General features: G+C 39.2%; 1 protein-coding gene across 5 annotated transcripts in view; it reads right to left on the bottom strand.

The window, feature by feature from the left end:
* Positions 1–22,712, bottom strand: part of Mbnl3 (muscleblind like splicing regulator 3) — a 94,116-nt gene extending 71,404 nt beyond the window's left edge. The window contains exon 1 of one of the 5 annotated variants that reach the window (XM_028764995.1): positions 22,635–22,712. The gene's annotated coding sequence lies outside the window, so the exon portion shown is untranslated. Of the gene's footprint in view, positions 1–21,550; positions 21,633–21,787; positions 21,836–22,422; positions 22,525–22,634 lie in introns of those variants that run through there. The other 4 variants (XM_028764994.1, XM_028764991.1, XM_028764990.1 and 1 more) reach the window with 4 other exon arrangements.
* Positions 22,713–25,636: the final 2,924 nt, after the last annotated feature.

Here is a 25,636-nt window from a genome sequence, read left to right as displayed (position 1 = left end):
AAAAATTATCAGACAGTGTGAGTATGAATAAAACCTTTGAAAAGTCATTAGTATTTACCTCTTTATCAGTATGAAGAGAAAGCTTTCTGAGACACTTTGTATAACTTTGGTTTTGCTTTCCATCACAGGCTAGTGAGGGGAAAATTCTGCTTTTCCTGGTAACCTAAACCATCATCAGGAAGAAACAGTTGAACATGTTGAACGTGTGGTGAGAGCATCTCCAAAGACTCAGCATTTGGAGTCTTCAAATCTACTTTTTACAATTAAGTTTTCTTTTACTAACAATGACCATGGGGGATCAGAGGACTTTGTTTATTGCCTTGCTTGTTCTTTGACTATTTGTGTTTATGGTCTTGCTTGTTCCTTGACTATTTGCACTATTGTTTTGATAGTTCCTCAATGTAGAACTGACTTTAATATTTGCATGTAATTAAAATGGTATAAAAGCAGATTGGGAAAAAAATTTAAAAAGAAATAAAAAGCAAAAAACCAAACAAACAAACAAACAAACAAAAAAAGATACTGAGACCACTGTAGGGAAGGGCCTTAGTAACTATACAATACAAATAAATGGTGTGATGTGACTTTAAAAATAAAAAAAAGAAAAAGAAAATTCTTAAGAAGACATCAGTTGTATTTCATGTGTTTTGTTAGCATATACCAACTTTTAAAAGCCTATGGCTATAAATTATTTCACAATGCTGTTTTTAAAAAAGTTTTCTTTACTGTCTTTGAACTTCCTGGTAGAAGTTGAGGTCTGGGGATTACACCGTATCTCTTTATGGAATACAGCTATTTTCAGAGAATCTTAACTGAATTTTAGAAGCCAAACAGGGAAAAAAAAATCAAGAAAAAGTCTAACTCCAGAAATCAAAATGGCATGATGTTGGGACAGGCACTTGATATCTCTACAGGGCTGTTATTTAAAATATTTAATATTTATAGCATAGGTATTAGCTGATCAGAACGGATGCCTGTCTATGAAGTCATTTTTGCTGCTGAATTTTGTGGGACTGTCAGAAGGGAAACAAGAGAAAGGGTCCTCTGGTCTCTATGTAGCCCATCAGGAAGTACTCTAATATCATCTCCCTATTACATAGTCATACTGAAGCATGCTCCTGGAAAATAGAACTACTACTTTGTGTTAGGTATTTGCTAATAATGAATACCACACATTCAATCCCTTCGCATATGTGCGATATGTACCATGTGAAGGGATATGCAAGAGTTTAGTTTCATTCAAATCAATGAACAAATTGAAGATGAGACTTTTTTTTCCAGAGAGTGAACCAGGAAAAGTATAATGTGATAAAGATCAAAAGAGATGGGCAGAAACACACAAAGAAACAGAGCCTCTTGTACTAGGCAAACACATTACTACTGAGCTGCACTCCGCCTTATTTAATAGAATAAATAAACATTATTATCAATGTTTAACTAGTGCACATATGAAGTATAATTAACTTAGTAATGTATTGGTATTCAATACATCTGCTGAGTGTACACAATATGAAAATACCTGCATTTAGTGATAAACATAACACCAATTTAAAGATGGTGAAGATATTGTTAACTACTTGGTTCATAGTGGTTAATACTCAAAGTAGATCTACTAGGGACCCTTGACTGTGCTCCATTTAATGCAACATCATGTCCCAAGAGGTCTCCACTGTCAGTGACAAAGTATCTTCTTCATTCCCTCTTGCTCCACTCTTTTCACCAGTGCTTACACCTAAATGACTACATCATTTCTGGTCTAGAAGTGATAATCTCCAAACAATATATAAGCATGAAAGGTTAACAATAACCCACACTAAGACAAAAGTTAGTAACTCAACATCAGTTCATCATGATTCTAAAACACTTGGTGCATGTCAATGTTAGACTTAAAAAAAACTCCTAAATATTGGGGGAGGGAAAAGGCCACAGTTTCTCCCCAGTACAGGTCTGAAGTTCACTAGAGAAATTTAGCTCCTAGATAGCATGGGAACAATGACACCACTGGATGGGGGAAAAAAGCCGTAAAGTCACAAGCCTTACAAACAAGGTGGCATAAATCCAGTCGAGAAGTATAAATAACATTGTTGTGTGCTTTGTTTCTTGTAGATTTTAAATTATGTGCTGATGCTTTGGCACAGGATAATATGTGAGTTATTTTAATGGCCTCACTGATAAGAAATAGGCATGCAACTTTTAACTCTCTGTGGCCTTGGACAATGAATAAATAGGAAGGAACGTTGAGCTGCCCTCCCATTTCCTCACACAGTTACGTAAGTACTTAGGTGGCTTGCTTAGAGAAAACTAATCATCCGTCTTCTATCTTTTGTATGTCATGTAAAGGTGATTACGTAATAATTTTGAAATTTTTTCTAATAAAGCACTCAATTTCAATTAAACAACAACAAAAACAACAGCAAATGGGCACAAAATATGTATTATGTGCTAGGCACTGTTTTAAGCACACATACACATATACTAATGTACTCATTGCTCAAAGCAATCCTGTAAGACAGGTTCCCTTCATCATTTAACAAATGAGGAAATTCACACACACAGAGATTAAGTAAGTTGGCTCAAAGTTCTGCAGAAGAAAAGTTACAATCAAATTCGGACATGTTCTAGAATGTTTGCTGTCAGTGACTAATCTGTACTGCCTCTCCTGGGTGCAAAATGCATAATATCTTGGTCTAACACACATAAGAAACTCAAATACTTTTTATAAATATATAGAGATTATCCAAAGCTCCATCAAGATATAAAATGATGTCTAGAGGTGGCAAGCCATGTTAATAATAGCACTACTTAAGTTTCATTTACTAATAAAACATATATTTCGTTGATGGTGAAATGCATGGGTCTTTGATATGCTGGAAAAAAATAAACCTTAACTTCACTATCTTAGTAAAATGTGTAATGTCTTGTTATTGGATGGGTTCAAATGTAGGAGAAAATGCCCCTTATAAAATGCGCATACTAGCCATTTGAAGGGACCAGATTCAGACAGACCAACCCTCAAGGTTTCGGCTGCTCTGGAATACAGGTCAGTTCATGCCACGTCAGCACTTACTGCCCTGTTAAAATGATACTCAACTGTAAGCCTGACCATGAGATCCTTGAGACAAATAAAATCCTTATTCATCTCAGTGTCTGTCTCAATAATCTGTATTAGTAAATTCTCATGAAACTTGGTAAAAGAATAAAAGTAATGAACTGGATTACAGAAGGCACTGTGCTCCATGGTGAGAAAGTTGAATTTTGATGCATATATGAGGATACTCAGCAAAAAATACCCACTACATGAGAGTACGTCTAATGCCCTTTCTGGACATTCAGCATGAATCCAATTATATAGTACATAGCTTTCTGAGATTAAGTAATGTTTTTATGGCTTGCTCATGTTGTGTAGCAGTATGCTCTTCTAGCTTTTTTTAGAGTTACGATATTTAAGATTATTTTATTTTATGTGTTTGTCTGTGTGACGTGCCTGCAGAAGACAGAAGAGAGCATTAAATTTTCTGGAATGGAGTTTCAGATGTCTGGGAGCTGCCATCTGGGTGCTGAGAACTGAAACATAGTCCTCTGCCAGAGCAGCAACTGTTTTAAATCACCACGTCATCTCTCTAGCTCGTGCTCTTTGTTTTGTTTTTGTTCTTGAATTACATGTAAGCGTACTATATCTTTGTGCATCTAATCAGTAATTGATTCATATTTGGGCTATATCTACTTTTTTGCTATCCAAATCATTATTTTTTCTTTTCTTTTTTGTTATGACAGTAGAACTATATCATTCCATTCTTGCATATCACTCCTTCAAACCCTTCCATATACCCCTGTTAGCTCTATTTCAAATCCATGACCTCTTTATTTTTTAATTAATTGTTGCTATATGCACATATGTTTATATAATTCCAAATACATGCATACAACCCAATATGACCTGTATGAGTAAAATTTTTTAGATAATAAGATTAAGTCGAAAAAGAACATCTAAGGTGACAAAATATAACAATTCTTTGTGATGTTTCAGCTTACAGAAAATAATCTAGGCTCCTCATTCTGACACTAAATTCATTTCAACACTTGATCAGTTGTTAGATCATCTTCAGAACCTAGACACATGGCTGATTTGTAGTGGATGCCTGGTAAAATATTTATAGGATAAACAACAAATAGAAAAGTAAGAGCAACTAAAAGCCTGCAGCTAGATCGAAAGGAAAGTTAAAAAGAAAAAGACATAAGAGAGTATCCAGAGAAAATCTTGTCATTTATTGTTGGTGTTATTTTTATTTTGAGAGAGGCTGATTTTGAATTTGCTATGTACCTTAGGCTGGATTTGAACTCACACCTCAGCTTCCTGAGTGCTGTAGCTATAAATCAATCACCACGCCAGGCTAAACCATGGTTTAAAATGTGCAGTGGATAAGCTCTATGCATTCACCACGTTACACTAAAATATTCTAAATAAAACATACTCAGTAAGATATTAGAAAAAGCTAGGTATGGCCTTTTATCCTGGCATTCAAGAGAATGTTCCGAATAGGCAAGTTCATAGAGAGAAGTCCGTTAGTAATGTTAGTATGGATGGGGAGATTGAGGACATAACAAAGCTGTATAGAGCTTCTTTGAAAGGGCATACTAACTGTAAAGCTGACAACACTCGAGGGTGCAGAGACAAGCCCATTTCTAAGGAGTTCAAGGCCAGCATGATCTATTCAACTGGTTCCAGTCCAGCCAAGGCTACATAGTGAAACCCCATCTCAAAACAAAATACCAGGAGCTGTGGTTTGAGAGATGCTCAGTGGTGAAGATCACTAGTTACTCTTCCAGAGGACTCAGGTTCAATTCTCAACACTCATATATCAGCTCACAGCCATTTGTACCTCCAATTCCAGGGTATCTTATTCCTTATTTTGACCTCCAAGAGCCCCAAGCACACATGTGGTACACATACATACATGCAATAAAAATAACAATACACATAAAATAAAATTTTAAAAACTAGAAGAACAAATCAGGCACTGTCATAGTAAACCTCACAGTGTAAAAGTCTGGAACATTTAGGGATGCTGTTACTGAGAGTTTTGGCCCAAGCAGACTTATCCTCAACAACTGTACAGCTATTTCCTGACGCTTCTCTCCCTACCCCTTCTAACCATATAATTCTATAACTTGGAAGCAAATTATAAAATCTGTCATGTGCTGTTCCAAATGTTTCCCATTTTTATGCAATTCTTAATCATAGTTGGCCAATATGTGAACATTCAGGTAGCATACTCAGGTTCCCAAACCATGTTTATACTTCTCTAATGCAAATATGAGGTCTACACAAATAGACAGCCTCTGGAGTTAGGGCATTAAGTTTAGGTCATAATGTTTTTATTTATTAGCATAATGCCTCCAGGCATGTTACTTAATCTCTCAGAGCTCAGGATTCCCCATCTGTAATAAGAATAAGAACACCTAACTCATGGAGTTGCTTTGTCTGTAAATTGCTTACCAAAGAGTCTGGAATAGAATGAGTGGCTGTTACTACATCCTGAACATTCCTAATCTGATAAGTGAAATCCAAAAAGCTTGGACCATGGTACAGAAAATAAAGCTTAAAAAAAAAAAAACCCTGACATAGTGCCTTAAGCAGAAAATTCCATACCATAAAACTTTGCTTTGTGTGCAAATTTATATGCTAATATATAAAATTTCCTACAAGGTATATATGAAACATACATGAAGTTAAGGTTTAGGCTTGGGTCTAATTCCAAACATATTTCAGTGTACATATTCAAATAATCCAAAATTAAAAAAAAACACCTTAAAACTGAAACACTTCTGGTCTCAAGCATTTCAGATAGAGAATATTCAAGTTGCATAGGAAAAGAGCAGCGTTATATCATTTCTTCCTGCCACTTCCTAACACGATCTCAATATTTCTTTCATTCTGTTATTTCCTAGTTGATGGCTCTGGAGTTAGCACCACTCTGAAACTAAAAACTGATTATCATCTAACACACTTAGGTAGATTCATATGATTAAGTATTTTATTTTAGGCCAGTTATTGCATAGGGAGAATCAATTCAAACAGATTCATAGCTGCCACACACACAAATACACATATAATAAAGCAAGATACTTTAGAACTCTTGGTGAAGTATAAGTTAAGACTCTCCCAATGAATATTTGCATTTGTTCCTGTTGTGGCAGGGACAGCAAAGTATTTTGCACTTAGAATGTCCCATTACAAACTTGTAATAGATAGGTCATCTGTAAAGATTTTTTAAACAAGACAACACAGTGACTAATATACTTGTGGCTGAGGAAATTTCCGAAAGTTGTAGATCTAGTGAGTTTCTCAGGCAGTGTTTGAGAAGGATGCCAGGGTTGGTGTGCTACAGAAAGTTGATTGCAGAAATCCAATGGTAAGGATGTGCTTCCTTTGCTTCCTGGGTTTTAGAGAGCTGCTTTTTTGTTTCACAGGAAGTTGTCCTGCACCTGCACCCTGACTGAAGTTACATACGTGACCACCTCTGTTGTATGAACTGTTCATATGACACACAGAAAAGAGTAGCATTTTCAGTTTAATTGTTGCAAGAATCAAACCCTTGGTTAGGTGTAGAGGATATGCTGGAACTTCTATCTGTCCTTCGTTCACACAGGTACTTAGAAGTGTACTAAGAGGTGACATTAAACAAACAAACAGAACGTGAAGTTTGCATTGGGAGGCAAGAAGGAGTTCTGATGGTGAACTAACACAAGAAAAAAAATGAACAGAATTTGCTTAGAAGTAAATAGGCCTTGGAACTCCACAAAACCAGATTTCCCCACTTTTGAGAAAGACAAGGCACTTGGCATTCTAAAGTAAATGCTCCTCTGAATGCAATGCAGATGGCCAGAGGTGGAGGGAACGGCTTTTACTGAAAGGCCATTTTCAGAGGGCTATGTTTGGAAATCCTCTCTCATCACTCACCTTTGTCTTCCTTGCTGGAATTTTTCCACCTTAAGCTCAACAAACAAGTCGTCATTTCTTTGGTATTTATTACAATATTAATCACACACACGTGCATGCACATACATGACCCTCAAAGCAAAACACAGACTTATGGGGAAATACATTTTTCTGTTGGTTTTCAATTCTAATTCTTTTAATTTCAATGTTCGAACCCTTATAAATTATATAATTCTACTGAATAACAGTATACTGAGAACGGATGCTATTACTATTTCTCAAAACTCAGAAGCGTCTACCTACCAATCCAATTTCTTTGCTGAATCTAGTAATCAATCATAAGAAGAATCTAAGGGCAAACTCTTTCATAAGGACAGATGTCCCTATGAGTGGGAGCTCTTTGGTAATGTAGAACAAAGCTTTTGAAGAGATATCAGAAAAAAATAATTAAGGCTGTCTAGAGTTCACAACTTGGTTATCAAACTGATTTCCTCAAAACGATAGCCTTAAACAAGTGATAGGAAGTTGATTTTCTTTGCAACCCTACCAGTTAAGAAGCAAACAGTTGCAAACCCATTGTCCTAGACTTAATAATCTCATCCATACTTTATGTAATAATTATTACCTGACTCATGGTTTCAATTGAACAAAGAAAGAGGACATCCACAGAATCAAAGTGTGAGACCATTTAAACTCTTTCTCTACATGGGATTGCATAAAAATCTATTTTCTCCAGAGCAAAATGGTAAAGAAGAAATGAAAACCATATAGAGGAGTTAGTAGAGTAAGGCCCTGAGTTTGATCTTTAGCAGAGAAATGAAAAAGGGAAGGAGGAAGGAGATGTAGAGGAGATGGACATGGGAAGGATAAATTTAAATCAGAAAACATGAACATGGAATTAAAAAGTAAAATTTTTATTGTCATTTCAGAAAGTATTTTCCACCTATTTTTTCGATGTTGAGGAGAATCTTCTAAGTTTCTGTTGATTTTGTTTGGTGTGCACTCTGAAAGTGTCATTAAATTATTTTGATATAGTATTCATAAATTATCAACAAGTGATGTTTGCATAGTAGCTTGAAGAGAGGCATAGAAAGCCAAATGCTTATATTTAGAAGGGGACACATAACTTTATATGACCATATATATCACTTTAATGCAATTTAATTCTTGGAATGTGGCATTTATTTCAATCATGAATTCTCAGGCATCACATCTAAGAAAGCTTCTTTCAAAATGAAATCATGAAATTTGCAGGTAAATGCAGGGAAGGGTAAAGATTATACTGAGGGAGGTAACTCATACCCAGAAAGACAAATGTATGTTCTTTCTCATCTGCGCCTCCAAACTCCAAACCTTCAGATGTGAGTTTATAACTTGCAGTAACCACAGAACCAGGAAAGTAAAAATGGATCATAGAAGGGGTAGCACTAGAGATGAGAATATGAGGAGAAAAGTGACTTGAAGGGGGAAGTGGAAAAATTATAGAAGAGCTCTGGTATGAGAAGGGGAGGGAGGCGAACACTGAAGGAAAACAAGAGAAGAGAGTAAAATAACAGTAAGGATGTCTTAAAAGACATAAGAAATAGTCTAAAGTTACATATAATATATAGAGTCTATGTGTATACAGATGTATATATAGTTCTAATGAAATTTTCCCACCTGTACTAACAGTGATCTCTTCCGTAGTCATACTATGCATGCACACTTTGGCAGTAACCAGTTGTCTATTTGGACTTGAGGCCTGCTCAATAAGGAGGAAATGATATTTGTTATTGGAAACCTAGCTAACTACCTTTGGCTAGTAAGGTCATGAATCTTAGAGGAGAACCTACAACCACCACTTTACTAAACCAGCATAATTCCTCCCTATATTCTAAACATCTATCCTTATACCCACACTTAGGCCCAGCTCTTGTGCCTCATCGAAGGGACTTTACTTTGCAGCAAAGGCTGTTATAGAAAAGCACAAGTGACCAAAATGCAGACAGCACTGATGAATAAGTCTACAACACGACTCCTACACCCAAGGATCAGGAAACATTGAGGAAGAGGGATAGAAAGATTATAGGAACCAGAGGAATGGCAAGGCTTCTGTAAGAATGCATCTTCTAGAAATGACATGGGGCTCACACCCAGGATATCTCAACGATATGATTGTGTACACATGAGCTAGACAAGGACAATACCACTTGACAAACTAACACAGAAGGGGCTATGACTCTAGATAAAGGGCTAAAGAACTACAGGCAACTAAGGAAATGCTAAGAGCAGGAGAAAGATAGTCTTCCCCGGGAACATCCCCAGGACCAACTTGTTATTCAAGAACAAGCAGTTCTCCCTGAAACTATACACACACATGTGCCATTCTATAGACTGTGCTGGTTGTATGTATATGTTTAGGAAGGATGTAATATGGTAAGGGTTGCAGGGAGAAAGGAGAAAGAGGAAAATGAAGTAATTACATTTTAATTCAAAACAAATTTTAAAGGAAATGTTTCCCTGGAGCCTGTGGTAAAATAAACTTATTGAGAAACGCTAGTTTTGATCACTGGTACCTGTACAATAACCTCAAAGAGGAGAGGTTTGTGATGGTTGTGGTGATTCACACCTATAATGCCAGCACCTGAAAGGTCAAGACAGACAGATAAAGAGCTTGTCCCCAAACCATTAAGAGAATATGAGATGAGTATGAATGTATGGCTTGCATGGGAGATATATGTAAAAGGTATGCAAAGACTTGGGGGTACAGTTTTTAGCAGGGTATGTATTAGACACCAAAGAGAATACCTGATTGGCTAAAACAAATTATATTTCATACTAAGAAATTTTTGTCAAAACAAAATTAAAGTACCTAGCAGACCATCTGGAACACAGTAATTGTTCAATAAATGTCAGTTGACTCTGAATAAACACCTCTTATAGGACATTTTTATTGGGTGTGAAAATGGGGGTTCAAATTTTATTCCTATATATAAACTCCTGCCTACAGATATTAAGATTGATTTAAAAGTCTAATCCATTTCTGGAGGTGCAGGTAGCTGTAAACACAGATTCTCCTGCCACCCAAGTGTTCCACTATCAGCAAGCCCATGTCAGGGGAAGCCGCAGCTCCTAACATCTAGATCCCAGTGGTTACATTCTATACAAGCATCCATGCCAAGCAAGTCAGGAAATGATCTGTAGCAGCACAGAAGCAATGGCTGTAATTTGATTTTTTTCTGACTTCCTATCCTAAACGTGTTCTGCTCTAGATAGGGAAAGGAAATCTCTAAACTCTAGAAACATGCTTAGCAAGAATTCCTTTATAGGGATCGGAGGAAAGCCAACTGTAAAAAGAAAAGCTGCCACTTTGAGAGAGGTTTGCATTTTGTTTTGTTCCGGTTTTCTTATTTTGTTTGTGTAAGATGAGGGATGACATGAACAGGGCCATCCCACTAGGAGCTGAGATAGCAGGCTTTTCTTTTCCTCACGCCCAATCACTACTGCTTGCAATTCTTGGAACCAAAGGAGGACCTCATGACAGCTCACAAAACGTCCATCAACAGCAATACCAGCATCAGAATATTCCTTTGGCCAGTACAGTTCATGAAAAATGAGGAATGTGATCTAAAGAACCCATTCAAAAGTAGCAAATCTTGCACCCCTCTGCCCTTTCTTCTTTCTCCATACTAGTCAGTCACCACTCATAACACAGTCACCTGCCAAAGGCTTTAAGTTCCGTATACCAACCTTCAAAATTTTTCAAATGTTATTTGTAAGGGATGTTTCACAACATATTGCAATACCATTTTTAAACAGATCGGGGGTGGGGGGGGACCTAGAATGTTACATTTACATGAATGATAGCTCTGATTTCAACAGCGTTAGGTATACTCTGTCAAAACTTTGGCTTCTCACTATTAATTTCCCAGACAGTTCATAACATCCCTCCCCCACTCCTGGAAGCTAAAGAAAAAAATGTAGTTGATGCTCAAAACAATAATTAATCTTCTCTGCCTAAAATATATAACCAACTACATACATGCTTGCAGGAACTAAAACTTTTGAATAACTAACACTTAACTTACATTTATACAACCTACTCTGTAAATGTTGCTGGTGGTAAAAAGAGATATGATAGACAAACGTGGCTTCTGGCTCCAAACATGGAATTTTGCTTTCGAAAAAGAACTTTAACACATTTAATAAGAAGAAATACCACTCTTAGGGTCTAGCAAACAAACTCACTCACCAACATATTTTAGTTGTTTTATCATTGTGAATAAAGTAATATAGTCAATGCTCTGATGTCTGTTCTGACAGCTTGTCTATCATGCTTGTTGGTGTCTTTACATCTCATTTCCTAAACTGACTGGAAATCACGCCATGATTAGATGTATGTCTTTTCTTGGCTATACATGGAGCACTTCTGAGGAGGGAGTTACAAACTCATGGAGTTTAGATGCTAAGTCCTCAATAGTGAGATTTTATTTTAAGGAGAGTAATGAGTTCAACAATTAAATGTGAGTGATGAAAGGCATTTCAAGTCTTCAGAGCTGATAAATCAGTACTGCCTTAAGGCTCCAAAGGATGCCCACAGGAAGAGGCTTTTGCAGATAAATTCAATACATCCAGGACAGAAAACAATTTTATAGCACTGGGAGGGAACATGGCCACAGATATAGGAGGGTGAAGATAAGACACTTATGATCCTACCACAGAAACAACAGTACCCTAGACGACAACATTTTCGTCCCACCAATGATTTGATTTGATGGAATATACACTTATACTGATGATTCAAGTCTCCGAATTGTACTCAGTGCTTAATATCATATCTGGTCAGCGGAGTAAACCCTTTTCATTTTCTACTCCTGGGTTTAGTTACTGGAAAGATGATAAGGTTATTGTCTTCAGTTTTTTTTTCTTTTGAGTAATCATTCCCATGAATATCTTAGATATTTGGAAACATCACTCAGTATTTTGGCACCAAAGGCCCCAAGATCCCTTGATCACTGTCCTCTCAAAAATTCAAAAAAGAAAAAATATTCTGACCTAGTGTGAATTACTATATCCTAAAACACTGACTTGTACATTTTTTGTTGTTAGCAACAGATAGTCATACACATTATATTCTAATTTAATACACATGTGCATGAATTTGAAGTAAGCCTCACCCCAAATGGCTTATGTGATTAGATAATATGTTCTGATATTTTCTTATCATCCGTTCTATGTAGTTTTGTTCTGAAGAGATGTTAAGTGCAACTGACTACATGCATCGCATTGAATGCTGCTCAGCCATTTCCTGACACCTGAAAATTACAAAGATAAAACAAATAGGCAAATAGAACAAGGAAATATTATTACACCCACATACAGCAGGTTAAATCTTCACATGTTGACACCAGTGATTCAGACTGAAGTATTCAAACCTTAAAATAGTACACTTTTAGATTAACTGTACAGTAGGAGTTTGCTAAGCAAAATAATAATGTCAAGAAAATGAAAGGCATAATTAAATTTGTAGAGAAAGCTACCTCTAAGGTTTTGAGATTGCTGTTTAAATGCAGCCATGTTGTTAAGTTTGTCTGAATATAATATTCAGGCCAATAAGATACCTAATTGGGAAAACTTTGTTGGCTCTTAGCCCAAAACAGTTTGTAAGTAAGAATACTGTCATTAATTCAATCTAGCAAAACTTTAGTGATTTATAACATTTGAATTCAAGTTTTTAAACAAAATCGTGTTTTAACCTCTTTTTATTTCATCATTACTTTTCTGTTGAAAAATCTGAAGGAACCACTTACTAATAACAACTATAATGGGTATACAGTTTCTTTGTAGAGTATTCAAAGCTTCAAAACCCTTTTCATTTTGCGAACTGGTAATGACTAGCAATCCCCAGATTACTGAATATTTTAAAAGTATATGATGACATTTGCCAGACTCAAAACTGAAACTTAATATTTGGTTTGCTCTGCGTGTGACAGATTACTCAATCCAGTGAAGAAATCCAGGTGTCTGGCTTTCAGTGATTGCCTGCATTTGAGAGCTCCAGCTCAGCCCTTCATACCCCCCACAAAGTTTGGGGGATATAAAAGAACTTTAATTTCAAGTAAAGGAGCAAGGCACGTTCTGTGTCACACGACTGGTTTCATATGGATGTACCTACTAAAAGAACCAAGGACAGATGTTTATCTTTTATAAACACCGAACTAGTCGGCAAATTGGAGGCTTAACAAGCTAAGGGGAGTGAAGGACAGGCCAGGAAGTCAGGGATTCCTAGATGTGAACTCAGCCTTGGTCTTAATTCTGTTTTTGTTCTAAATCAATGCCAAGTTCTTCACACTTCAGCTGGTTTACAGCAGGCAAGAATTACAGAAAAGCAAAACTGTTTCCCGGAGATGTTATGGGTTAAATGGTTACTATTCCAGCCCCCCAAGATACTTTCACAAATGCTAAATAAAGGGAATAGGATTTCCCTTTATTATATCAGGAGTTAACAAAGAATGTGTATACCTGCCGGTACGTTTCAAGTGTGACCCTGAAGGAAGCCACTCTTTCTATCCCTTTCTACGTTGCTATTGTCTACTTTAGTCATAATCAGTTATTCAACCAAATAAGAAACCCAATCATGCGATAGTACAGGTTTTTAAAGTAGCTGTAGCACCTCCTATTTGAGCATTTTCAGTTAGGGGCCCAAAACTTTATTGGATCTCTATGTACTGACAACTTAAAGGAAATACCCTCCTGCCCCAAGACCCTGTTTGGAACCTGTTTAGCATGTTCCTATCAGAAAAAGAAGCCCCATTTCCCATGCCATGAGGCCCCACCTCCATAGCTAGCTCTGCTCTCCATGTTCTGGGCAACTCGAAAGGTAGAATGCAGTTTCACTTTCTCCCTACCAGTTTGTGAAAAAAGAGGTCAGGCTCCTTCTTGGCATTTAATGAATGGACTTCTCCCTCTGGATTTGGACTGTTGGGCCTTCCAGCCAGTCATTAACTAGCAGGAAATGCCCTCCTCGGCAATCACTATTGTGTAAATAAAGTCATAAAATGTTGGAAGCCAGTGCAATCCCAGACCCCAAAGCTGCACATGTCAGGGTTAAAAAAAAATCTTGATTGTAAAAGCACTGCCTTCCAAATTAAACTCAAACCACATGATTCAGTCCATAAAATATACAAAATATGCAGTCCAGTGACAGATTTATTGTGGTCTTACAGAATAAAGAAAAAAAAACTCTCTATATGGAAAACACAGCTACTTTTGACCCAAGCAGCCCTCAAACAGGAAGTTTAAAGCCAGTCAGCCAGCTGCAGCCTCGCTTAGTTATGAAGGAGAGGAGGGCAACCAACATTTCCTGTCATTGCTGGTCACCATTTTAAGCACTTTTATTTGAATTGTTTTCTTAGATAGCTAAAACTGCTACTGAGATTACTTTGGAGAGAGACACAAGACCAAAAGAAGGGCTATTGTATGGCCCATGAGTGAAATGACAAATTTAACTTACAAAGTATCATGGACTTAGTAGAGGTCACATTTGGACATTTTGCTGCATTTTAATGAATGCTAGACTAGTAGACAAAAATGGGAAAACAATTTAGGGTCAAATAATAGAATTACTGATACAGCCTCTTCTTTCATGGTAGTTCAGGATCGGCGTAATGAAGCATAGTTTTCATACACCTGATCAGTAGATATTAGAAGGTGCAGACTAGAGCATCACAGGAAGTAGCTTCTTAGAGTTTCTCTTGAGAATTATCATCATCATCACCATCATCATTCTCACTGTCATCACCCTACAAAATGATTTGTGCACGTTCAGTATTATGTGAATAGATGAGCGTTATCTAACTGAATCCAATTGTCGATCCTTATTAAGATCAGGAAAATCACTCTTCACAAAACGCAGAGGTATTCTTAGTTTTTTCCCAGCATGGTAAAATGCAAAGCACTATGGTACATTTTGACAGTTGTTCAACTTCACAATTCCAGGAATTTTTTGCAGGGGGAGGCGTTCAAGTAATAAAGGGCAACCAGTGTTCAAAAGTCTTGTTAAACCAGGCAGTGATGGAGCACACCTTTAATCCCAGCATTCAGAAGGCAGAGGCATGTGGATCTCTGTGAGTTTGAGGCCAGTTCAGTATACAGGGCAGCCAGGGTTACACACCGAAACACTGTTTTGGAACTCATCTCCCCTCCCCCGGGCCCCTGAAAAAAAGTCTGAAAAGCCTTTCCTTATGGTCCATGTCAATCTGCATCCATCCTCAAGCTTACTTTAAAAACTTCCGATACAAGATCTGTCTACAGCTGAGACCACCGCTATAGCCATTCATAAAACATATCAAATCACAGAGGTTCCACACCCAAGTAGCCCTCCCACACTTTTCATGTATTTGAAGCTTGCAGACATAAAAGACGGCTATATAAGGTGCGCTAGGTTTCAGTTTATACTTCTGGATGAATTAACAAGGTTTATCCTATGCTATCCAAGTATTTGGGTAGAAGGCTGGTGGGATGTTGCCATAAATGAGCTGGGAGTTTAAGTTATCAAAATTGCTGCTTAGAAAAAATAGTTCCCCACTTTCTTTGGGATTCTAATCAATTACAGACAGAAAGAATATTCAAAAGCATCAATGTCCCCTTTAGCAACAAAAACAGCATTCACATGAAGCACAAAGATACAAGCACAAAGGTATAGCCACAAAGGCAAACCCTTGACGATAGTACTGAGGTGAGATATGAGCCTCATGCTTGAGTCTTGTTGACTATATCTCTACATAATTTAAACAGAACTGAGAAAAATACCTTTGTGAAATACAAGTCTAATATTTTTGCCTTCTTTTGAAAAGCATCTCAATAGAGCATATTAATTGTACAAAATGTTATATTTCATTATTACACTTTTATAAAATGTCATGTATATGCATCCCCTATTACTCTCCTCTTATTCATATTGCCTTTCTCCATTTCCTTTCCCCTTTCCTAATTAGTCTCCCAAGTCCTTTCATACTTTTTTCTAGATTACAAACCTAATCTTTTTTAAACCTTGTTTTTATTCTTTTTAATTATGTGTATGCATGAGTGGGTGGATGTGTGTACCAGAGTGCAGGAGCCTGAGGTGGCCAGATATGGTTGTGAGCTGCTAGACGTGAATCCTGGGAACCAAGCACCTGTCCTCCACCAAGCTCACTGTGCGCTCTTACCCACTGAGCTACCTCTCCAGCCCCACCACACAAGCTTAACCTTAACAAAGCAACAGATTCATTATGTCCTTTTGTAAAGGAAAATAACTGAGGAATTCTATTTTACACACACACACACACACACACACACACACACGCACGCACCACATGTGACACTTTTGTTCTTTTTTTTTTTTTTTGGTGTTGTTTTGTCCATAAAGGTTGCAGTCTAAAAACCAAAACGTGGAATTCCAGCTTTTCTTTGTTTTCCAACCATGTATCTATCCCTCCCACCCTGTTCCCCAATGCATCCTGTTGCTTAATTTCTCTTCTATTGCCACATGAGGAGAAACTGCAAGAGCTCTATCAAACACAACAATAGTCCTCTGGGCACAAAAGATGATTGCAGAGAGTCAGAAATGGCAGCCCCTGTCCTTTCTGATAGGGTTTTGCTTTCTAGATAAAGTAAAAAGAGACAGCATTCATACCCACATCTTGGAAAATTAGAGACCCATCCAAACCCAACCTGTAAATGGACAGTGTCTGAAAAAGAGACTGTGTCCCCTTTCCTTTTCATATTTTGCCTGTGTCTCTATCACTTTCTAAAATACACATGTCAGGACATACTTGAGCAGCAATTTTTCTTTGTCTATTCTTTTTTAATCTGTGGAGCCTGTTAAAAAGAACTGTATCGACGTAACTTCATGGTGAAGATGATTTGCCTGGGATGCAGAGGCTGTACATTAAATGTAATTTCTGGTGACAGAAAAAAAAAAGTAGCAGTTAGCTTTCAGGTCACTCTTTGAAGTCTCATCCTAAAAGCTGTCATTGAATGTGTATCCCTGGTCTCATTTTGAGTCACTAGTATGGCCCTCAGCAAGACACTAAACTAAATACAAGTTATCCCTCATTTTTCGTTAATAAAAACAAACAACATTACTTAACATCACAGAAAAAGAATAAATAAAATGCGAGAGCAAATTAGAAATACAATCTATTCTTTAATTGACTAAAACTTTTACCCAGAAGAGAAAGCATTGACGACATAAGGTAAAAAGATCCATGAGTCTACCTAACAAGGATATGCTACTGCTACACCTAAGGACACCTAAATGAGCCTAAGGGAAATTTCCCCAAATTTCCACATAAATATAGGTAGCCAAGAAACTCAGAATTCTCACAATCAGACGGAGACACATTAAAATCAATTTGAAGAACCTAATCCATCCCACCACCAGTCTCTAGGATGCTCCCATGACTTGTGGAGATCAAATAGCCTGGCAGAATTCTCCAGTGCTAGACCCCTGCATTTCTATCTAGACCGCCCTCTCTCAATCGTAGGCATTCTCTTTCTGGCAACACACAAATGCACTCACAGTACAGGTAATAAAAAAAAAGGACCCGCACCAAATTATAAACAAACCACTTCTACTTCTCAGCCAACTTAATCCTGCTGCAAGGGACTTGAGAGTGGACATATATTTTAACAAGCATGACTAATTGAGTCTTAAATTTCTAATCTGGATCCTCTTCCCCTTAACTTTTCTTTTCATGGTTGTTATAAAGAGTTTGGAGAAGCTGGCCTTGGTACTGTATGGCTGTAGTCCCAGCTACTTAGGAAGTTGAAGAAACAGAATCACTTAAGCCTAGGACTTGAAAATTAGTCTTGGGAAATCCGTGAGGCCGATGTCAACTACATTTCATAAAATGAGTCCTGGGATTACAATGATCCTATCACTGTTTATATAAAAAGTTAAAAATATCTACACACACACACTCAAATCAAGTCGCTCTTTTTTAATTGTTGCTTCCTCTTTAGTTGTAAGAAATATAGCCTTTTTCTTGAAGTGAACTGCCTAGAGTTAACCATTTCTAAGCAACAGAGACAGATCATTTGTATAAAAATATTTGTTATAGCTTATTTTCCACCTGCTTTCCTTGTATTTATCCCTGGAAAAATACTGTAAAATGACTATCTTTCTATATTTCAGGGAGAAGTCAATGTGTGACTACATATATTATTCTTAACTGACCACAAATTTGTACTCTTGTAGTCAAAGTTATGCTTGTAACTATATTCCCCGACACTGTGGAATACTTTTATTTCTGAAACAAAAATAAGATCCCATCCTGAACTGTATTATCAATCTTTTAAAAGCAGTATTCCTCAATTGAATGTCAACTAGAAAATAACAGTGGGTTTATGTTGTGCTTATTAAAAAATGACTATAAAACTGTTTTCAAAATAATTGATATCTTATATGTCCTAATTCTTAAAGTTGTCTTTGCAGCAGAGTTCCCTGGTTGTCATAAGGCCCAGATATAAGCATACCATACAACCATCAAGTTCCCTATAGTCTACATTAATACAGATCCAACTGCTTCTATTGCTCATAATTCATGTTTGCTTGCTGGTTATTTGATAGTGAAACTACTTGTACCCAGACACAGTTTGTTATCTTAGAACGAAAAGATCCACTTTATTTTATATGAAACTCAGCTTTCCATTTTTGAAGTGAGTATCATATCATACCAAGGGAGAAGCAGAAAACTATCACAGAGGGATGTTATTTCTGATTTCTACTTCCTTAACATCACATTTATAATGGTCTCAATCCATCTGTTCAATCATTGTCATATTTCAACAGCCTGGTACATACCTGTAACCCCAGCTGAGCATTACAAGGAAGAGGTCAAGGCAAGCCTGAGCTACATAGTGAGACTCTGTCTCAAAATAAAAACAACAAAACCAACAGAACGGAAGCATCTTTATGAAGTAAAGGTGATTGCAACCTGTATCACTTTCAGGACTCTTGAGCATTTTAACATGGTAGTGCCCATTGTTTTAACAACAGGACAGGATCAGGATATTTCTCTAATATGCACTGTAACTTATTCTTCACATATCCCGAATCCCAGTTTATAATCTAGCAGACAGAATCTTTTATTTCAAAAGAAAAATTCTGCCACTTTCTTGACTTTCTTTCACTAGAGACAGAGTATGTATAAAACTTGATGAATGAATAACTTCATCACGTACAGCTTTTCACTCCCTTTCTTCCCGCCCCTCTTTCCTAGATGCAAAGACAGCTGAATGGAGAAAAGAACTGTACTTTAAGCTATATTGTCAACATCCATACAACAGCCAAGAGCTTGTCACCATTCCTTCAAATGGGTAGTACTGTGCAGCCACTCAAAAGACAAAACCTTTTTTTTTTATTTCCAAGCTGCTTTTTTACTTCTTCATTGTGTAAAGTGGGACAGATAATAAGACATCTACTGGCTAAAAGGATAACTTTCACAAGTTCCTGCAAGTACAGTGAGAGGCAAGAGAACCCAGTTTAGGGAAGCAGAATGCAATGAAGAGAATCCACATTGTAATCTACTTTGTATTTTAGGTTCTTGCAAGTGTGCAAAAAGGCTTTCTGTTTAAATTAAAAGCTGTGCACAAAATCTGTTCCTTTCTGGAATATAGACTGCCTACTTTCCTGTACACTTCAACATTTATTAAACAGTGGTATATACAAAACATTATTTAACTACAAGATAGGTACAAATACACTCACAGGCTGTGTTGGCTACCAGCTCAGTCATAGGTTTTATCCTCCTTAAAAAGAAGCTGTTATGAAATGCTATTTCAGGTTGAGAAAAGGCTATTTTATAACAGTCCTGGGACTCATTATGCATTCTCAAAGCAGGAACGGAAATCAGAGAAACAGAATGGTTCTTACAAGCAGAGCAAAGCAAAAAGTCACCGCCCAGCACTGGACCAATTCTCTCTCACATTTTCATATAAAGTCTCTAGTCTCATCCCTCTATAAGGCAGCAGAACAAACTGGGAAATGTTCTCACACCTATAGTGTTCTGGCCCCAAGGTCTAATACTTTCGCTTTTTATAAAGATGTATTTGGCCCAAAGTCATTCAGCCACACAGCTTATAGAATTGAGGACTACGTTTGGAATCATTTAAAAACGAGAATTTGATTTTTGTCATCCTTCTTTTTTGCAACTGTCTATTGCTCTCCCTCTAGCACCCCCTTTTTCAAATATGATTGCTTCCCATGGGTCTCTGAAAGCATTGTGGAATTATTATACAGTAAATTCCATTGTTAGCAGCATGGGTCTTTGTTTCTAGGTAGACTGCAGCACCTGGGCAGAAAACCTGCAGTAGACTTTAGTAGGTGCAAAACAATATTTTCCATCCTTTCCAGTTTCTACTGCTTGGGAGAAGTAAAAAGCACACAGGAGCACAATAATATCAGCTGAGTTATAGACAAAAGTCTATTTAGGCTATGCTTAGAGAAGTGTTCTAAATACTTGGGAAAAGCATTTTCCCCAAAGCATCACAAATTTTAAAAAATTAAATTGCTTTAGTATTTAATGTTTATTTAAGGACTAAATTTTGCACAGGCAAAGAGGAAATGTGCCTACAATCAGGAAAAAGCCAAAGTCTCTGGTAAGGCTCATTGTCAATATGCCTTTCTTCAGAAGGAGGAAATATCTGGATCAATTATATTAAGTGTTGGTGTCCAGTCATTGGCCCAGGTATATCAGCAGTCTGTTTTCCAACCATTATATCAGTAATCACTCAAAGCCTTACTAATTAAACCAAGATGCCTGCACTGTGATCAATCACCAATCATTTCACAATTAAATCTTGCAGCAGTTTTATTTTAATTGATGCTTTCCCATGAACTTTACATACACATATGGAAAGGCTATGGGGGTCAGAGGCCAGTGTATAAATAGCAATTAAGAACATCTAGATGAAAAGAACTCCCTAAAACTATTGGAACAAAAAATTCACATGTATGTGTGTTATGTGTGTTCATACTTATCATTACACAGTGTTCTGAAAAACACAACGTATGTGTGCCAAAACCATTATAGAACAGCACAACTAATGGCCTACTGTTAAACTTCAGTAGAACCCGTTTTAATGTCTCTTTCTTATCATAGAAGCATTTTGTCTAGTGCTAAAAACTAAAGCTGCCTTTATAATACTCCCCTATAATGTAGAGCCATCATGCCCTTCAGCTTCAGGTGGTAAAAGCAAGCTGCCCAAATGTATTGACACGGGGAGGAGGGAAGAGATGCAGTTCTGCTGTGGCCCTGCTAAGGCATCCCATGAAAATGGGAATGTTAGTTAGAGAAAGCATTTGCTAATGACAAGCCATGCAGGAAGTTCCTTTAAATTAAAAAAGAGAAAAGGGGGAGGGAGAGGAAGGAAAGAGGAAAAGAGAAAAAGCAAAAGAAAAAAGGAAAAAAACAAGAAACAAAACAACAACAACAAAAAAAACACGCAACAAGTTGCAGTCAGTGTTAAACTGCCTTCTGTTTGCCATTTCGCGGGAGTAGTAAAAAAGTTTAAAAAGCAGCGCATTTCGTCGGCGTCCTAGCACAGCAGCCAGTTTCATAAACCCAAATTCATCAGCAGCCTTACCTTCCGTCGCTAGCGCAAACCTAGAGGCTAAGGGACCCTGCTCTCAGTGGCAGCCGTAGGGGCAGAGGCAGCAACAGCGGCACATGCCATCTGTTAGCGGGAGAAGCAAAAAAGCAGCGCTGCGCGAGGTGGCCCCCGTGCCGGGAAAGCCTTTAGCAGGGGTGTATAGTGGATGCCGCCATTTTAAAGCGAGGTTCCTGAAATCCTTAGATATAGGCAAATTAAAGCCCGCCCCACCTCCATAACTTCAGGGCTGGGACGTGCTACCAGGCTCCAAGTCAGCAGCAGCAGCGGGGTGTACGGTGTCAAGTCCAGCAGCACGCGCTGGGAACTCCGGGGACCAAGACCACAAGCCCTAAGGTGCCATCCACCTCCGCCCCCAACCCCCCTGTTCCCAGGCCCCCACGCTTTTGCCTCGGGCCTGAGGACACCCTAGTTTGTGGCGTGCCCTCCGTAAGGAGGGAGTCCCCCCAACTTGGCCAACTGGCTCCGGGAGGGGCCCGGGAGCACGCCCTCCCACCCCCCGCGCTCGCATCCGCTTGGTTCAGTCCACTCGGCGCACACCTCCGAGCGCCCCAGCTCCCTGGCGGCCGCGGCGCGCGCGGGCGGGCGGGCAGGCAAGCGGGCGAGCCGGAGGGCGGGCAGGGGCAGGCAAGAAGGGGGGCTCCCGCCGCCGAGGTTCGTGGTTACAGTGGCAACCGGCCTTCATCCCACCCACCCCCACCCCCCACCTCATCTCCCCCAAAGTCAGGCCCCGAGTCAAAGGCGTGTCCTAGGTTCTCCCCCGCACCCCTCCACCGTGTACCCCCACACCACACACAAAAGTCCCGCATCCCCCGCGCTTCGCCAGGCCGACCCCCGCTGCCTCTCACTTTAGCACTCGGCCATTCCGGAGAGACAATTTGGTTTTTCGGAGCCCGCAAGGCAACTCATGCCAAACTCCTGGAGTCGCAGGCAGCCGCCGTCCTCAGCCGCCCCGGGTCGGCCCCGCCCCGCCCAGCCAGGTAGCGCCACTCACTCCGCCTGGCCGTCGTCCCTCACCGCCACTGCCACCGCCACCGCTCCCGCCACCGTCCAACCTCACCTCTCCGAGCAGGCGACTCCGGCGGCGTGTCGCTGCGAGGACGCCACGCGCAGGAACTCCCCCCGTCCGGCGCTCGCTGCCCCGATTCCCGCGCCCCGGCCCGGGACCGTCTTCCGCCTCCTTGCGGCTCGCTCGCAAAGAGCGCCAAAAAGTCGCGCTCCTGCTCGCCGCTCCGACTGGGGGCACTTTCTTCCTGTAGGACGCACTTGCGTCGTGAAATCTCGTCTTTGTGAGAGTCGTACCTTCTCGCTTGCTTTTCGGAGACTGCTGGCGTGGGCTTTATTCTCAGGGGGTGTGGCGCCTTCCCCCACCCCACCCCCCCAAGCCCCTAGCTTGCACAAACCCTCGTCTAGAGTGGCTTTTGTCATTGCATTATTAAGTGTGTGTGTGGGAGGGGGGATGGGGGCAAATCATACCGTTCAGTATGTACAGAGGCAAAGCCGGAGGGAAGCATGCACACACCACCCGGGTGGGTCGGGAGCGCGAGCCGGCTCTAAAGTTTCTAGAGCTTCAGCTACTGCAGTGCCAACTAGAGAGGGAATTGTTACGCGAAGCTATAGGTTTCTAGACACTCCCGGGGCAGGTGAGGTGTACTAGGAAAATTCCAAAATGACCTTGATCGATATGTACGTATTTCAACTCGTGGAGAGTGAAATACTCACCGTTTGCCTTCCTGGGTCTCCTCCCTTCCATAAAACCCCAGATCTTTTATTTCTCTCCAAGAACTTGAGAGCAGAAAACTGTTGATCAGTTCCCCTACTGCAAGGGAGTTTACTGGGGAGGAGGAGCCCTCGAGGTAAGATTCCAGATACTTCTGAATGGAAAATGGACAAAGCAAACGCAGTTTTTTTATACTTGGGTTTTAAAGTGTGCATCTGGACATCTAAATTACAAGTTTCAATTTAATGCAAGCGTAATAAGAGCACCAGCTGTCTCTTAATTGGAGCCCCACAATAATAAACGCGTGCTTTTATTTAATTTTATGAGGACAATTGTGGATGATAACACACGCATATGCAGGATCGTCAACGAGGAGCTCGTAGCAATTCATGGCTGCTCTCCTGCATGCAATCAACTGCTTCAGCCTAGAACTCGGCTCTATAAGCTCTACACAAAGTGCAAAAGCATTGCAGGGCATATTTAAGTGGCAGTTAGGTTGTGGAGCGAAGTGAATTCTCAGGCTAATTATACTTTTTAATTCTGCTGAACTGATCCAAATAGAATTCAGCTCATTTTAGGCAAGAAATCAATCTCTGTGTGTTAAATGCAAAATAATCAGAGTACGACAGCAATGGTTAGAAGACTGGGCACAAACTGCCCTTCACATAATTAAAATCTGCAATGGCATTTGGCAAGAATTGGGAAAGTCACCAGGACAGTGTTCAGGGACCGTGTCAAACACTTGAGAGTTATGGCTAAGATCCTAACAAGTCAAAATAAGGACTTCCTGGTTACCTCATGCACTCCTAACTACTCCCACGCCTTCTTTCATTCTTGCCCAAGTCCCTGCACTACTGAAAAAAAAAAAAAAAAGTCAAACTTGTCTGGCATCTAGGAAGTGGTTTTGCCAGTCCAGGAGCCACCACAGAACTCTAAAGAGGTCTTGGTTACTTCGAGAGACTGGAAGACGGGCAAGGCTGAATTATATAACTTTATGCACAATGACCCAACAAATGAGAAGCTGTCATGTTAATAACTCAACAAAGGAGTCTTTATACTAAACTTGGGCAACACCGGTTCCCTCACCTCTGTCTACCATTGCAATCCACAACTCCTGCGGGACACACAGGTTTTTCCTAATAACTGCACAAACAGGCCCACTTTCACTGTTCTGGAGTTGCTAGAATGATTGTTTCCTTAGGAACTTACAGTACACCTCAAGGACCATACCCATTTAGGGGACAGTAGAGTTTCAACATTGTCTCTTGCCTGAAAGTGCTAGCCAGTGAAAAACTGCAATTGAGATTTATTATTTTCTGGAGGGAAGAGTAACCTTATAAATCAATTTTAGCCAGTAAATAGTCTCTTTGGCTCCTCTCAGACATTGTGAGAGGAGCATAACCAAAGAAAAATAGGGTCGTGTCCTTCCCAGTACTCTAGATGGTTTCTTACCATAAATGTTTGTACATTCGCATTTCATAACACTTCCTTCTACTCCTCACTTGCATTTTGAGATCTTCTTGGCATCATTGCCCTGATGGATCTTCAAAGGTTACAGTTTGATTTGAAATTGTCATTCCTGGCCCTTTGCCCCACCAACCAGTCCAATGGGACATGTGAGCAAACCTTTACACATACCTTGGGAGCATTCTCTTGAAGCTCTTGCTGCATTTTAAAGCTGCAATGGACACTTACACATCAAAATGGAAGGCAAGAACTGGAGGAGCCTCAAGTAGTGTCTTCTTCCAGTAAAATATATTTAACTTTGACTAATATAATAGGAAAACTGCTAAAACCGATACAATGATTTCATATCAGAAGTATTACTGTAATCCACGAACAAATATGGACATATTTTTTTTTTAAAGTACTGGATAGGCAAACTGTTAAAAATCTGTAATGTGTTAGTGTGCCATGGTTTTAAGGTTTTTTTTTAAAAGTTCTTATTATATTGTATTCGATTTTCTGTTCCCCCCTCAGCTAGGCAGCATAATTGATTTATTATTCTCTTTAAAAGACAATTAACCTGTGCAATTGGACATAAAAGCAAGGCCATACTATGACAAAGAATAAAAAGCATCTCCCTCCTGTTTTGAATCTGTGACACTCTTCTCACCCGCCCTATATTATGAGCAACAGTAGCACTGGTTAATTCTTGCTGTGTTCTAGAAATGCTCTGCAGGCAGCAGCTTCCCTGCAGCTCTTGTCTTCTCACTGAAGGGTGGCTCAAGAGCCATTGGCATTATTCACTCGTCATTCACCCATTCCTGAAAGGCCTTCTCCATTCAGAGTTGGGAATTTGGAGTTTGTGCTTCACACAAAGCTTCCAAATAAAGAAACAT

Source organism: Grammomys surdaster, unplaced genomic scaffold (genome assembly GCF_004785775.1).
Source record: "Grammomys surdaster isolate TR1022 unplaced genomic scaffold, NIH_TR_1.0 147, whole genome shotgun sequence".
NCBI classification, from domain to species: Eukaryota; Metazoa; Chordata; class Mammalia; order Rodentia; family Muridae; genus Grammomys; species Grammomys surdaster.
This window is presented reverse-complemented; position numbering and strand designations above follow the sequence as displayed.